Raw genomic sequence first — 14,501 nt, forward strand, 5'->3', positions numbered from 1 at the left:
GTACCTACCTAATGTTTTAATTACAATTTAAATTCATAGCTCAATAATCGACAAGACGAGTTAATAATTTTTTTATAAATTGTTCAATAAAAGTTACGACATACATTCTGGAAAAATATATACACATACATAAAAATAAATGATAATTAGGTTTAGAGTACATACTTACTTCTAAAGTACTTAGAGATATTACTTTCAAAACACCATATGACTTGATACCAGTGACGTCACAGTATGTAGATGTGTTAATATATCGGTGCAAAAGCAAGCTTAATCAGCCTCAGAAATTTTATTAATGTGGAAACTTTCAAATTCTGGTGCATACAGTACAACTAAAATGTAATACCAGTTTCTCCATTCTCATTCACAGGTTCGTATATCCGCCGCAGAATCTTCCTCTCAAGGGTGTTGAATCGGTCGAGTTGCTTCTGCCATATATAATTCAAATTGTAGACTTTAATTATCCATCATAATAACTAAAATAATAAATTTATATCCATCATATTAACAGAGTGGTTTTACTGTCTAAACATAAACTCTAAAGATATCTATGGATAATTTTTATTTATGTATAAATAATTCCATCACATTTTTACATTGTGTAACAATACAATAGAGAAGCCCACCAGCACACTAAACTTAATAAAAGTACATAATATTATATTGCCTTAATAATACAAGAAATACAAAATGAATGAGTTATTAAAAACTAATGTTAATATAATTTTTATTACACATACAAGTCACCAAATTATCATGTTCGCATTTATGTACCCATTGTATTTCCCAAGGAACACAGAAATATTGGGAGTGCATTACCTGCTGGGTGTGGTAGTAACCAGTTTTAATTCATGAGTGTGGAGAAATATGGGATAAACTTAACATGTTAAAGAATATGTTACTTTCATTGAGTACATCTGTTTGCATTAAAATTTGTCATGTAACCGAAACATGCATTTAAAATTGGCAATTATTTGAGGATGGTTTTGTATCCCAAGCACTTCATGGCCTGACTCTTTGTGTGTCATACAAATCTTGGTATATGGTGACTGGCTTTGCACTTTTATCTTATCAACCTGTTCTAAGATTATTACTATCCTTTTTATAATTTCCTTTTTTGTTTTCAAATAACCCTAGTAAATATAATCCATAAACATGAAAGATGTTGAAGAAAACCTTCATCCACCTATAGAGATTGAGATAAACATATTACATATTGATGACTATAAGACCTGAACTGAAAATTTATATACATATTCGGAGAAATCACAATTTGAAGTTAAAATCTTTTGGAAATGCTTATCAAATTGTTTTTCTTTAAGTTATTTTGTATTTTAAGCTGACAAGCACACTCCATTCAGTTCAATAACCATATGATAGTTGTGAGTGTGTGATATCAAAGTGACATAAATAAAGGATCGCTGGTCCACTACTTTTCATACAAACTATGAATACCTACATAGATTTTGTATATAAAAATGACATTGATGACAGGAACTTATCTAACGATTTTGATCGTCATCAGGCAGAAAAAGGGTTTCTTCAGCATTTTCGATAAACATGGTATGTTTGCCACATTCTTGGTAGAATGACAGCAAAAACATTTGATTTCTTCTTATTGATAACACTATCTATCGAATTAGATAATTTGATAATATTATTGCAATGAAATAATTTATAGTAGAAATGAGTTTTTAAATTAAAATTTTCTATCATGTTAACTTTAGTGCAAAATGGTGAGTTGTGCCAATTTTCACATCTTTCAATGAAAAAAAGTCAATCTAATGGATTCAGTAATGTACTTATGACGGTTTCGTTTTTGATAAAATATAATATTAGCAAATTTATAATATTTTAGCAAATTGTCATACTTCATGAGTTGTCTATTTAAAAATTGTGTAGTTACGCAATTCAATATTAATTGTCAAAAGAATTTGTGTTTCAAACGTAAGTGGTTGGTATTAATGTTAGTCTTGTTTTAGTTTTAACCGGTTCTATGTCTTCAGCGAGTTTTCTCACTCTATGAGGCCGTGATCGACAGGCCCCACATACAAATTTTCATCTAATTTTAAACTCAAATTACTAGTCACTGTCGATTGATTTGCATAATCTAAAAAATTAAACACAGTGAAAATTGTTTGAATAATTATGAAATACTAAACTAAAAATTATCAGTATTACAGCGATTTTAGTAAAAGCTTCGCTCTAAATTCAACGTGTGTCGTTAAAAATCTGCGGCCTGTCAGATACTGCCATAGTAATATTGTGAGGCATAGAAAATGTTAATCAATATGCTTATTTTAAATAAGCCAATAATCCTTTTTATTACAATAAATATAATCAAAATAAAATTGGACTTATCAGTATTTAATCGTATCACCGATTTCTGAAAGTTAATTAAGTTTTCAAACATTTTTTTCTTATACTTTTGGTGGGTTTTAGAAGTAATAAATCATTACATAATATACATAAAATATCTACATATTTTTTGTTAGAATTTGACCACAATGTGGACTTATCACCTTTTTTAAAAAGTTGCTTCGTAATATTGCATCATCTAATTAAGGTAATTTGTGGTATAATGTACAATTTCATTTTGCATGTATTTTATTTCCGCCCATGATGTCACTAAAAAAGGCAATAATTATGACTATTGGGGCAATATGTCTTTATCTGTTTGGATTATTTGATTAGATTTAATTTTCTGCTTCTTCACGCAACCAAGACGAAGTATGTCATTGCTTCCCAGAGTCGATATCCCTCAAAAGCTTTTCGATGGCAACGTCTCCAACCGTTCGTCGAAAAAGAAGTTCTTCCAAATGATCATTGCTGCCCAGACAAGCTACAGATGGCAGCATAAGTAAAAGGCGGCCATATCTTGCGGAGCATTTATGCATAACACAATACTCATGCAGCATTGCAAGTGTTTGTTCTTGGAGAAATTCCACATGTCCTCGTGACTGTAGATGCACCACATCTGAAAAGTTCATAAAACTGATGGATTCATTTGTTTGTACTTCCAATCTTTGTTACATGCCATGCTGGGCTGCCTACCAACACAACCACCAGAATGTTATGATTTGACCACCGTTATCTCCTGTACACCTCATGAGCGGACGTTTCCTTTCGCTTCGTGTTTACAGAGGTTAGCACGGTCAAATTGTAACATCCGGTGGTCATGTCTGCGTGCAGCCAACAATATTTGCTACAGTTTTGACGTGAAACTTTTTTACGCACAGATGGCAATTTCGCTGGTAGAATGAATCCGACTTGTGTAATAAAAAACCGTCGTCAATTATAAAATCAAAAAATCCCACGTTCAGCCTCGAACCACCAAATGTTCAGTTGACAACCGAGAGCGTCAGCAATTGTGCCATTAAAGCTATGGCAAATGTGAAAATTTTTAAAAACACCTAGTACACACATACTACTTATTAAAGTGGATTGGTTTGATTTTGAATCGGCTGGACAACCGCGTAAATCGCATGTTCACAGAGCTATGGAAATTTTAACAATAATAAAACAGAAATCACCGGTTGTCACTTAAATTAAGTAGGAACATCATCCATTTTAAGCATCAAAGACAAGCCGTAATACTTAATATACGTACTTACACAATTGTCTATCATGTATACAAATACGAGTATGTAGCAAAGACTTTGTAACTGATCAATATCTTTACGAGCATGTGGAATATCTTTGAAGAAATAAAGATATGGTGTATTACACTATTACAGTAGTGCTGAGTAGGTATTCTGTGCAATGGATTATGACGATGATATTGAAGTTTATGAAAATATAGAGCAAAAGAACTAGTTTCAATTCTGTTGCCACACACTCATATTTTTACTTACAGTGATAGTCAAATATAATTAATTTTATCTTTACAATACTCTCGCCTGTCATTTAAATGTAAAATGGATTTGAAGTTTTTGCGGGTTCAAAATTTCAAAGAGGATGCTTTGAATAAGTGCGGATGGAGGTGAATTCTCGAAGAAGCCCAGGCCATACAGTTCATGCCGAGAAGAACAAGATAATTAATTCAAATGTAGGTGGTAATGTTTTCAATATTAATTATTAATTGGTTTTACCTGGTCTAAAAAGAATGGCTGCTTTCAGGCATGCATACTCTGTATGGTCAACATGCATTTGAGAGAATCTTCGGATGAGATCAGCGAGTCGACAAGCATGCTCTCTGAGACCTGAAGATTTTTCTCCATTGGATCCAGTTGTCACTAATGTGCTATGTACTGGAAATTATATTTTAATTAAAAACATATTCTTATAAGTAAATAGTTTGATTCTTCACAGTTCACTAATAATACTTAAAAATGTGTTCACGGACAAATTGACCACAAATCTTCTTCTTGGTCGTACACTCACGGCTGAAGATCGTGACCACATTTAAATTTTTTTTGCCATCCTTCGAGCGACCGAGACTTTCCATCCTTCTCGATCTTCCGCTTCTCTGAGGGCAGAATGGATGGTGCCCCTAGTCAGCTCTTTCACTTGGTCGCTCCAGCAAGCAGACGCTCTTCCTCTGCTTCGCCTTCCCTGGAGGCCACCCAAAACCACCAGTCTCTCCAGGTTGTCCGGTCCGCGCGGGACAATATGTCCAAAAAACTGCAGAATTCATCTCAGACATATTGTCCACAAATAATATATTTTAATTCCATAATTTTTTTACCATTATGGTTGTTGCATTATTCAAGAATAGATACAATCCACTGTTAATATTTGTTATTCAAAACTATAAAGTAGGCAATCAAATACACAAAAAAGTGATTCCAAAAAACAGTGAAACAAAATAGTTAATACACATTTATTATTGTTTTGTATATCTTCGTGGTTATTAATTTTCTTCAATATCACAGTGATTAGGTAATGGGTAATAGTGTTTTGAATAAGCTTGTAAATCTATCTGGTCACACGATAATTGTCCATGCGGACAATTATCTTGGGGGTCATTAACATATAATGTCAGATGGTCTGATATAATGTGACGAAGGGGACTGGGAGTATAGAAAATTTCACAAAACCAACAAAATATAGGTACAGGTGGCCCTCGAGTTTTGCACATAATTGGTTCCTGAAAATGTGTTTGGATGTTCGAAAGTAGAGAGATGTAAAAAAACATCAAAAAGTGTACTTTAAAATGAGGAGCTCATTATCAAACACGGCCAAGTCATGTTCACTTTTTTTTTCAGGAGAGGCGAAAGTTTGTTTTTCTATCATTTCATGACATTTTATGTTTTTATGCAATCTACACAGCTTCCTATACTCCCAATAAGACAATTGAAAAGATAAAATTTTATTGAAGATGCTTAGTTTTGTCAGAAAATCAGCTTGATACATTACTTGGCTGTGTTTGATACTAAGGTGTTGACTTGGCCGCTTTTGAAACTAAAATGAGTTGAAATAGCATTTAAAATTAAAATTTAGATAGGGAATTCAGTCTTACAGCAGTTATTTTAGCTCATTATCAATCATTCGTTTATTCTTATTAATTAAAAATAAATATATTCAAATGCTTGATCAAACGAAAGAATAATTATGTTATATGAATAATTAGGATTGCTTTGCTTCATTTTTATTATCCTTATAATAAAATTATTATTTACTGAGCAAAGAATGGAATTGAATAGCTATGGCTAAACATAATAAAATACCGAATTGTCACAATACAAGTATCTTTCTTCATAATAATAACACAAATGATTAAAAGTAAAATAAACTTAAATATAAATTATAAATAATAACAAGATAAAAAGAACTTTTTATATACAACTTTTTAAAATTTTCTGTTGATTTATTATGCTCAATATGCTCAAACTTGTACTTGATATGAAATAAATAAAAAACAAACAATTAATATAGAATACTGAAATGTCATTTTGATTTCCATAGTAACGCGCGTATATATTAATAATTTAGTTGATAGGACCCCAGACCCCCTAGCAACCAATAATGGTATCGAAATAACTTTTCGTACAAAACAGAATTAACTGAAAATTAATTCAATTCTACTTAAAGATGGCTAAAAGTATTAAAAAAATGCATTGGCATCGTGTTCTGATATATTCCAAAAGTTTCAAATGTCTAGCTAGTCGGGAAGTTAGTTAAAAATCGGTTGCAAGATTTGTACTGGATAAACAACCACCGGACAAATAAGAGTATGAGCTAATAAAAACGTTGTAAAATGAACATCGGCCAGAACATGACATGGCCGTGTTTGATAATGAGCACCTCAAATATTTATTTATCAATGAGTGTAATAAAGTTAACAAGGCATAATATTAGCAATCAGGTGTTTTCTTTATAAACTTGTCAAGAGATAGTCGAATACCACCCTTTAACGTATTTGAGAAGGTGAAGGGTAGCGGAGGAGAGAGGAGCGAGTGCATTGAAGAGCACAGTTTTTGCATTATCAAAAAAAATCTAAATTTTACAAAATAGCGAATTGTGCGAAATTAGAACATTCGAAAGTTGAAGGCCGCCTGTTTACACATTTTTTTCATTGAATAAAATATTCCGTGAGAATTATTCTCAAAAAATTTATCTTTAACCATTAGAAGAGGAGGATTTAAAGAATGTGATCTAGTGACCCACAACATTATAAACTGATATGTTGACGCACAACCATCGCGGGTGTATGGCACTATCTAGAAAAAATCATTTTTCACAAGCCATTTATTATAATTTATTCTTATATATTGAAAAATGGTTAACCTTCATTGATTGGAAGTCCCCACTGCGCAGCTGTTAAGATAAATAGTTCTCTCCATGCAGATCCAAGGAGAAGTTCTTGATCAACATCAGATAAATGCACAAATGAAGGAATTGCTCTCACCCATTTTACCGACAGAAATAGAATCTGGGCAGCTGATTCATAAATACTATCACATGGTGTCACCCCAGCTGTCAAATCGACAGGGCCTTGTGTGGGGCCAACTATTTGAAAAGTCTCAACTAAATTGTTCTGCTTTTCAATTCCTTTGTTTTGGGTGAACATATCATAGACGTTTCCCAAGGCTTCATTAACTACTTTTTCGCGTGCATTTTGTGTTGCGTTTACTTCTTTTTCTTTACTTAAGATTTTGCTTTCAGAGATGGTTGTGGTAATAGTAATGTCATTGTTGGTTTTTATGTCTTGGAGAGATAAACGACAGTGATTGCTTTCTTCAGAGGTCCAAGGTGTTGAATTTGGTCCGGTAGTTTGAGAAACTAGAAATCAGATAAATAACCAAGCACATAATTTATAAACAACTAGAAGACGATACTTTTATAAATTATATGCATGAATTTTTGTTTTATTTTCTGAAATTATGAATTTGGGACTATTTTATAGTATTGCATACCCACAATTGTAGGGTAACGTTATGTAAATTGTACGTAAAACATTTCACCGTGGCACAATTCGCCGTGTGCTTTCTTACCAGAAAGACATGACTGTATAATATATGGTCTCCAATTTTATTAGATTCAATATGAACATTAATTCAATTTTCATAGCTGATTAGCAAAATTTAAAAATGAAAACCTTACCTAATCTAACCTAACAAATAATCTAGTATATCGGCTATTTTCAAATTTGTTAGCTGCTGGCTTCCTGTAAAGTGTAAACCGACAAGAACCGTGTTTTATTTAGACATGAATTTGATGTTAGTACTTTACGACCCAAAGAGGTTGGACGATAGAGATTTCACGGTGAAGTGTGATATGGCGAACTGCATACGTACAAGTTTCTGGACACGCTATTGTAGTGTTGGCAGAGTTGGCTCTAAAGCCTCAACGAAGGTCACTGATCCCATCCGTGACCCAAAATACATTTTTGAAGTTATAGTTCTATAGGCGCGTTTGGCGAATCAGATCAGAGTGTATTTTGGACGTGTGACATGTAACACATAATTTATTTTTTTACATGAAAAAAATCGCACTCAATTGGATTCGAACCACGATTGTTCGGTTATCAGCCGAATGCACTGCCTTTACGCCACAGTATGATAATGCAATCGTGACGATTATACAGTATTATATTATAATTTAGAATTGTTCCGTTACCTAGGCAGCGAATTTATTATTATATGTACGAAGAATTGTTCCGTTGCCTAAGAAACGAATTTATTATTCTTGTTTAAAATAAAATAAAAACAACGAGAAATAATTAAATAATTTATTTAGTGATATAAGTTAAAGTGTCTAGAAATAAACCAGCGGCACTCCAAAAAGCGGCCGACCCTCCTTTATTCTAGTTTTTATTGATATGGGGCTATTAAAACGTCAATTCTATCTTATATCATACTTTATTATTTGACAGATCAGAAACATGACGTCTCACGCAATGATGTGATCATAGCCGACCACAGTGACTTTCGAATAAGGAGTATGGATTATTTTGCTTGGTGAAAAATATTCTTTCACGTTGTGAATTATTGTACCTACTCCTTTTTGTATGTAATTAGCTGTCAAAACTAAGCTTAATATTTAAGTGTGATAGGTACGTCACTTTTGTTTAGTATTACATGTTTAGTTTATGTGAAAACTATTTTCTAACTGTTTGAATATTTTTGGTTGATGTGAATTTTGACTAACGCGGTGTGCGATTATTTTATTTTGTTACGCCAAAGAAGTATAACTTCTAACGCGCGTACATAAGTACACACACTGTTTTTTTTAATATGTGCTTGATCTGGTGCAAGGACAATACAGGTTTCTAAGACAAATAGCTAACAAGCATTTTACACCCCTTTAAAAATCTGTTAATATAACTTCTTTTTAGCGGGGGCCCATATACTTCTGTGCATAAGTGAAAATGTAATTTTACACTTTTATAGTAGGTACAACATATTTTGATTTATAATCTATAGCGGTTCTCAACACAATATGTACGCGTACCACTGATGGCTCTCATAGTCCAGTGCGTAAGGCGCTGGCCTTTTATCTGGGGGCTGATTTACGGTGAGGTCAACACTATGTTAATATGATTTTATTATAGCCTGGGTATTTGAGATTATTTCACTTCTATTCTTACACCATTGTTATTAGGCATGGTGGCCTGTTGTAATAATATAAAAGAAAATAGAATGGTTAAGTTTTGTAATATATATTATACTTATAATATAAATTTTATGTTATATATTTTATAATATCTAATGGTATTTTCAGTAGGTACCATTAATTTTCAATGTTACCACGATCAGTAACTTTGAATAACCACTAGTCAACATTAAATATGTATACCTATTATCTGTGTATAGTAATTAGTAGAAGTAAAACAATCACAAAAACTCTCAGGCTTTGAGAAAATCTTATAGATCCAATGTAATTTCAATGGGAACTAAACCGAGAACTTCAGTGCATTGGAATACAAGGATGAGCAAATGTAACATGATTTATAGTTTCTATACTCCCTGTGGCCGACTATTTTCAGGTAAACACAGTATTTTCTGTATATTATGTAATAACCAATTGCTACAAATTAAAAACTACACTTATTACACCAGCCAGTCGCTAGGGGTGGAGGTAAGCTGTTAGGATTCGATATAAATAGTGCACACTAAACTTTGCCAGTCATACTTATTTGTTTTCGTTGAACTAAGAATACAATTTATAGATGGTGCTGGTTAGTTTTTAAATTTCAAATGAACCCTGCCTAAACCAAACCATAATAGCTTAGGTATATTAGTATACTACGGGCGAATTGACAAAAATAATGCACACATTTTCAGTCATGCTTATTTGTTTTCGTTGAATTAAGAATACATAATATTACAGATTGTGTTGGTTAGTTCATTCATTAATTCATAAAGCCCTGCCTATACCAAACCATAATCAATAAAAAATATTTTTCTCTATAAAAATATCTAAAATGATGTATTGTTTAATGGCATAATTTTAGATATTTTATAGATAAACTTTTTTTTTTGACTATCATTTACTATGGCCTGGATTAGGCAGGGTTTAATTCAGGGGGAGGCAAACTGTGGCCCGCCGGGTATTTTTTGTGGCCCGCCATCATTGTACTTCTGATTACGAATAACTTTTTTATAATTTTTTAAAAAATATTGACAATAGATTAAAATTTTAAGAATTTGTTGTTTCGTAAATGTATTATCTCAGTACATCTTCCTTGCGCCTCGTCTCACACTATGTAACAACTATTTTCTACGTTGAAGATCGTGACACATTTAAATACTTTTAACTCCGCGTTTTAAGGAAAAAAAATATATGCCCATGATATGGTAAAAAGTTTGAATGGATTTCAATTAAAACTCAAGTTATTCCTTCGACAAATATCGAATAACGACGTGAACCACTTTCCATCTTTGAAGTTGCTGAATATATCAGAATATAGATTTGAAGAATATGGTAAAATTATTAAAGCTCTGAATGACGATTTTTCACAAAGACTTGGTGACTTCCGAAAAATTGAAACAAGTTCAGTAATAGTACGCGATCCATTTTCAATATATATTGATAGTGTACCGACAGAGCTACAACTTGAGATTTTTGATCTGCAGTGTGACACTGATTTAAGAAAATTGCATCGTCGTGAAGAAATCTCCAAACTTTACAATGCCCTTAATTCAGACAAATTCGACCAACTTAAAGATTATGCAAGAAAAATGTTCGTTATTTTTGGATCAACCTACATTTTTGATCATGAGCCTCGATAAAAATTCTTTACGATCAAATATCTCCGATGCCCATTTACAAGCAGTTTTGAGAATATCAACTACAAAATTAACACCTGAATTTAAAAAAAATGTTTATTTTTCGTGATAATAAATAGTGTAGGTATATCTAAAAATGGTATTTTACTTGCGGCACGCCGCTCATTTCGAATTCTTGAATTTGGCCCTCCATCCTAAAAGTTTGCCCCCCTGGTTTAATTGAATTTTAAAAACTAACAAACACATCTACACATTGTAGTCCGTTTAATGAAAACAGATACGCATGACTGACAAAGTTTATCGTGCACTATTTATATTGGATATTAACAGCTTACCTCCACCCTTCGCTACTGAGACCAGTGATGCACAAATCGCGGCCCGTGGGCCGCATGCGGACTAAAATGGAATTTTTTGCGGCCCAAAATAATAAGTACATACTTCATCACCAATATGTAACTATTCAATTTAAAATAATAAAATGTATGCCTCGTCTAGTATTATATCATTATATTTCAATAGTTTTACCCACTGCGGCTTGTGAAAAATTAGAAAATGGATAAATTGACCCTTCTTTCAAATAGGTTGTGCACAACTGCATTACACCCATTTCAAAAAATGTTAATTATAATCTTTTATAAGTAATTAATTAGTTTTTGAAAAACAGCATATTTTTTATTTGAGAAAATAGTGAATTAATTATAATTAGGTGGCTATTTTTGTTAGTGGTTCTGAAAATTATATGTTTTGGTGTTACGCATTTATATAAAGTTTGAGAGCCGCTGTTCTATACTATACTAAGAAGATTATTTTATTGTAACTAGAGTTATATTAAATGTTATCTGAGAAATAATAAATTACTGTTTTAATGTTATTAAAAATGCCAGATAATATTATGTAAAGTAAGTAACCTAGTAAGTTTGGATTCAGATACGCTTCTGGAGATGCGGCAGTGGTTTCTTCGGAGCTTGTTACCTCATCATCTTTAGCTGTCGAAGGTGAATATTGTTGCACATTCCACGGACGCCCTGTGTCCAATCGATTGAGGAATTGGTTTTCTAAAAGAAAAAAATATATATTATATATCAACAGGTTTTCAAACCAGACACGATAGATGAAATATAAAACATAGGAACTAGTAGGGATTTAACTTACGTTGAAGCGATAATCGGCCCACATGCTCAGCGTAGGTCAAAATGGAGTTTTATGGTATTTTCAGAGATGTGGGCTCTTAATCAGAGCTACAAAAAAATATTTATAAAAAAACAAGCTACTATAGGTACTTATATATTTGTCTTATATCTTTAATATACATTTTATATATTCAATGGCGGTTCTTCGCACAGGCAAAATTTTCCCAATGCGGTTTCCATTCCTGTCAGCGTCTCGTGCCTCCACGTACCTAGAACCGCCACTGACTATGTAGGTGCATATAAATCGAAGGGTATCGTATCGACAGAAATTATCGGTAGCAACGTTGCCAACTTAGCGTTTTTCTTGCCAGATCTAACGTTTTTCCATTGCAAAATTCGTGTTAAATGGCGTTAAATTTAGCACTTTTCGACACTGCAAACAGCTTAAAACTTCTCATATTAAAGCTAGAATATACCAGATTTCCTTGAAAATCACGTACAGTAATACGTACTGGTCATAATTATGTAAATTAACATCTTGTAATAAAACTACCTAAATCTAACATACAATCTGATGACTAAATTTTTATTTAAAATTTTACGACTTGTATTAGGTACTTAGTTGTAAAATACTAAGCTCTTTGTTCGTGTAATAACAGTGTTAATAATAATTATGAATATTTTTTGCTTTTGGCGTGTCGCGAATCCCTTGGGCAATCTTCTAAGTAAATGCGGGTAAAGAACTTACAAACTTCTCCCTTCTGAAAGACAGATAAGTCAAAAATGTTACATTAATACATTCCTTTATGACATCAACAAATTTAATATAATAAAGAAATAATTAGTCATTGTAGTTGTATATTAATTTCTACAGTTTAAAAAAATCTAGTAATATATATTTTTTTATATATTTCTTAGCCTGTCTGGCATATTTTTTTGAATGACAGTTGGCAACGTTGATCAGTAGGTATCAGTAATAATTATGCTTGTCCGCGAAGATTTTTTTTTCGGAATTGAAAGAAGCTATCGACACTTATATGACGGCCCTGGGTACCTACATAATAAAATTAAATATTTTTCATTACAAAAGTAAGCCGTATTTCATTATTCGAAGAGCGTCACTCACCTTGCCCTGATGAAAGCAGATTCCGTGCCATGACGGCGCCGAACATTGACGGATACAAGAATGTGGGCGGGAGAAAACTGGTGCCGCCTATCGGGTACTGTAGTGCTGGATTGACAGGGGCACCATGCTTTCCCAAAAGTCCCAAAGGCGCTGCTCCACTCGCTTGGTTTATAAGAGAACCAAACCCTAGACCAGGAGATCCATCCGACAGTGGTATTGGGTGAACTGAATTTGAGAAAAGGTCTAGTCTGGAGATTCCCGGACCAGTGGGAAACGACTGCACAGAGGAAATCGCGGGGTAACGGGGTGATGTGTGCTGTAGGCTGCTGGAGGACGCACGTCGAAGAGACACCATGCCGCCCATGGTTGAGGCTATTATACAGGTACGAGGGGCTCGCTCATGCTGCACCGCTGAAACGTCATAATATTCATAAATGGCGTTGAAGGATTAATACAATATACAGGAAGGCATCAATAAATCATGTTATTATATAAACACTCCATCTGGTGGCGATTTTCTTTAACGCAGATGACGTAATCGATTCGTCGGAAGATTTAAAAAGGGGACCCGAAACAGTTCAAACCAGTCAAGCAATTATTAAGTTATAAGTACCAAAATCTTATCTTATATATATTAATCTCACAAATTTTGTGTAAAATATTTTACCCAAAGCATAATAAATTCCCTACAACTAATATCAAAGTTATAACATACCTACCTAACGTATTTGTACACAAAAAAAAATCTTGTGCAGATATTGTCATTCATTATCTAGTCACTTGATTTTATTATTACGGTGAACCATTGGGTATTATTTTGATGAATAATCACATAAAAATGAAAAACCATACCGTATAATACCTAATATGTAAGTAAACAACACAAAAGCGTAAACACTACATTTTAATTGCTAGGCTGTTTCAAGCGTAACACAAGTTTATTATACAATATAATGTAACAACAGTAAGTGATGTTTGATTTGATTGTTTGATGTGTGGCAAATGCTTGCAATGGATACTGGGGGTTTATTGATACCTATAACCTTGTTAGAAAGATGAGATAAGCGCACCATACAACCTCTGATCATATCCTCGATGAAAATGCGAAGTTAAAAGAGTTGATCTGGCCTGACTTTTCTTATAACATACCGGATTCCGGCGTCCTGGAAAACCATTAAATACCATACACAAGTGTGCCTATACTGCGGATTTACGGGATGCTGGCATGTCTCAGGAAGACGGTTCTTGGATGCATTATCTTGTCAGTATGTAGCGCTTGAAATGGTTTTTTTACGAACTAGAATAGTAGAGAATAGTAGAATTCTAGAATATTAAAATGTGTTCGATTGTTCTATTTGTAACTGATGAATTAAATATTTTCTTAATAATTCACGAACCGGCGGGTCTATTCTATACACAAGCCTGCTTTCGGTCCCCTATGGCAGCTAAATAGGTAGGAAATTATCGAATTATTAACACTTATTGTATCAATTACAATAAGTTAATCGTCTGAACTGTCAAAACTGTCTATCTCGGTCTAAAATTTATCACAGGGAATAGAGGTGCTATTAA

This window comes from Rhyacophila brunnea, unplaced genomic scaffold (genome assembly GCF_057557595.1).
Source record: "Rhyacophila brunnea isolate RB1 unplaced genomic scaffold, BYU_Rbru_1.0 scaffold_1, whole genome shotgun sequence".
NCBI classification, from domain to species: Eukaryota; Metazoa; Arthropoda; class Insecta; order Trichoptera; family Rhyacophilidae; genus Rhyacophila; species Rhyacophila brunnea.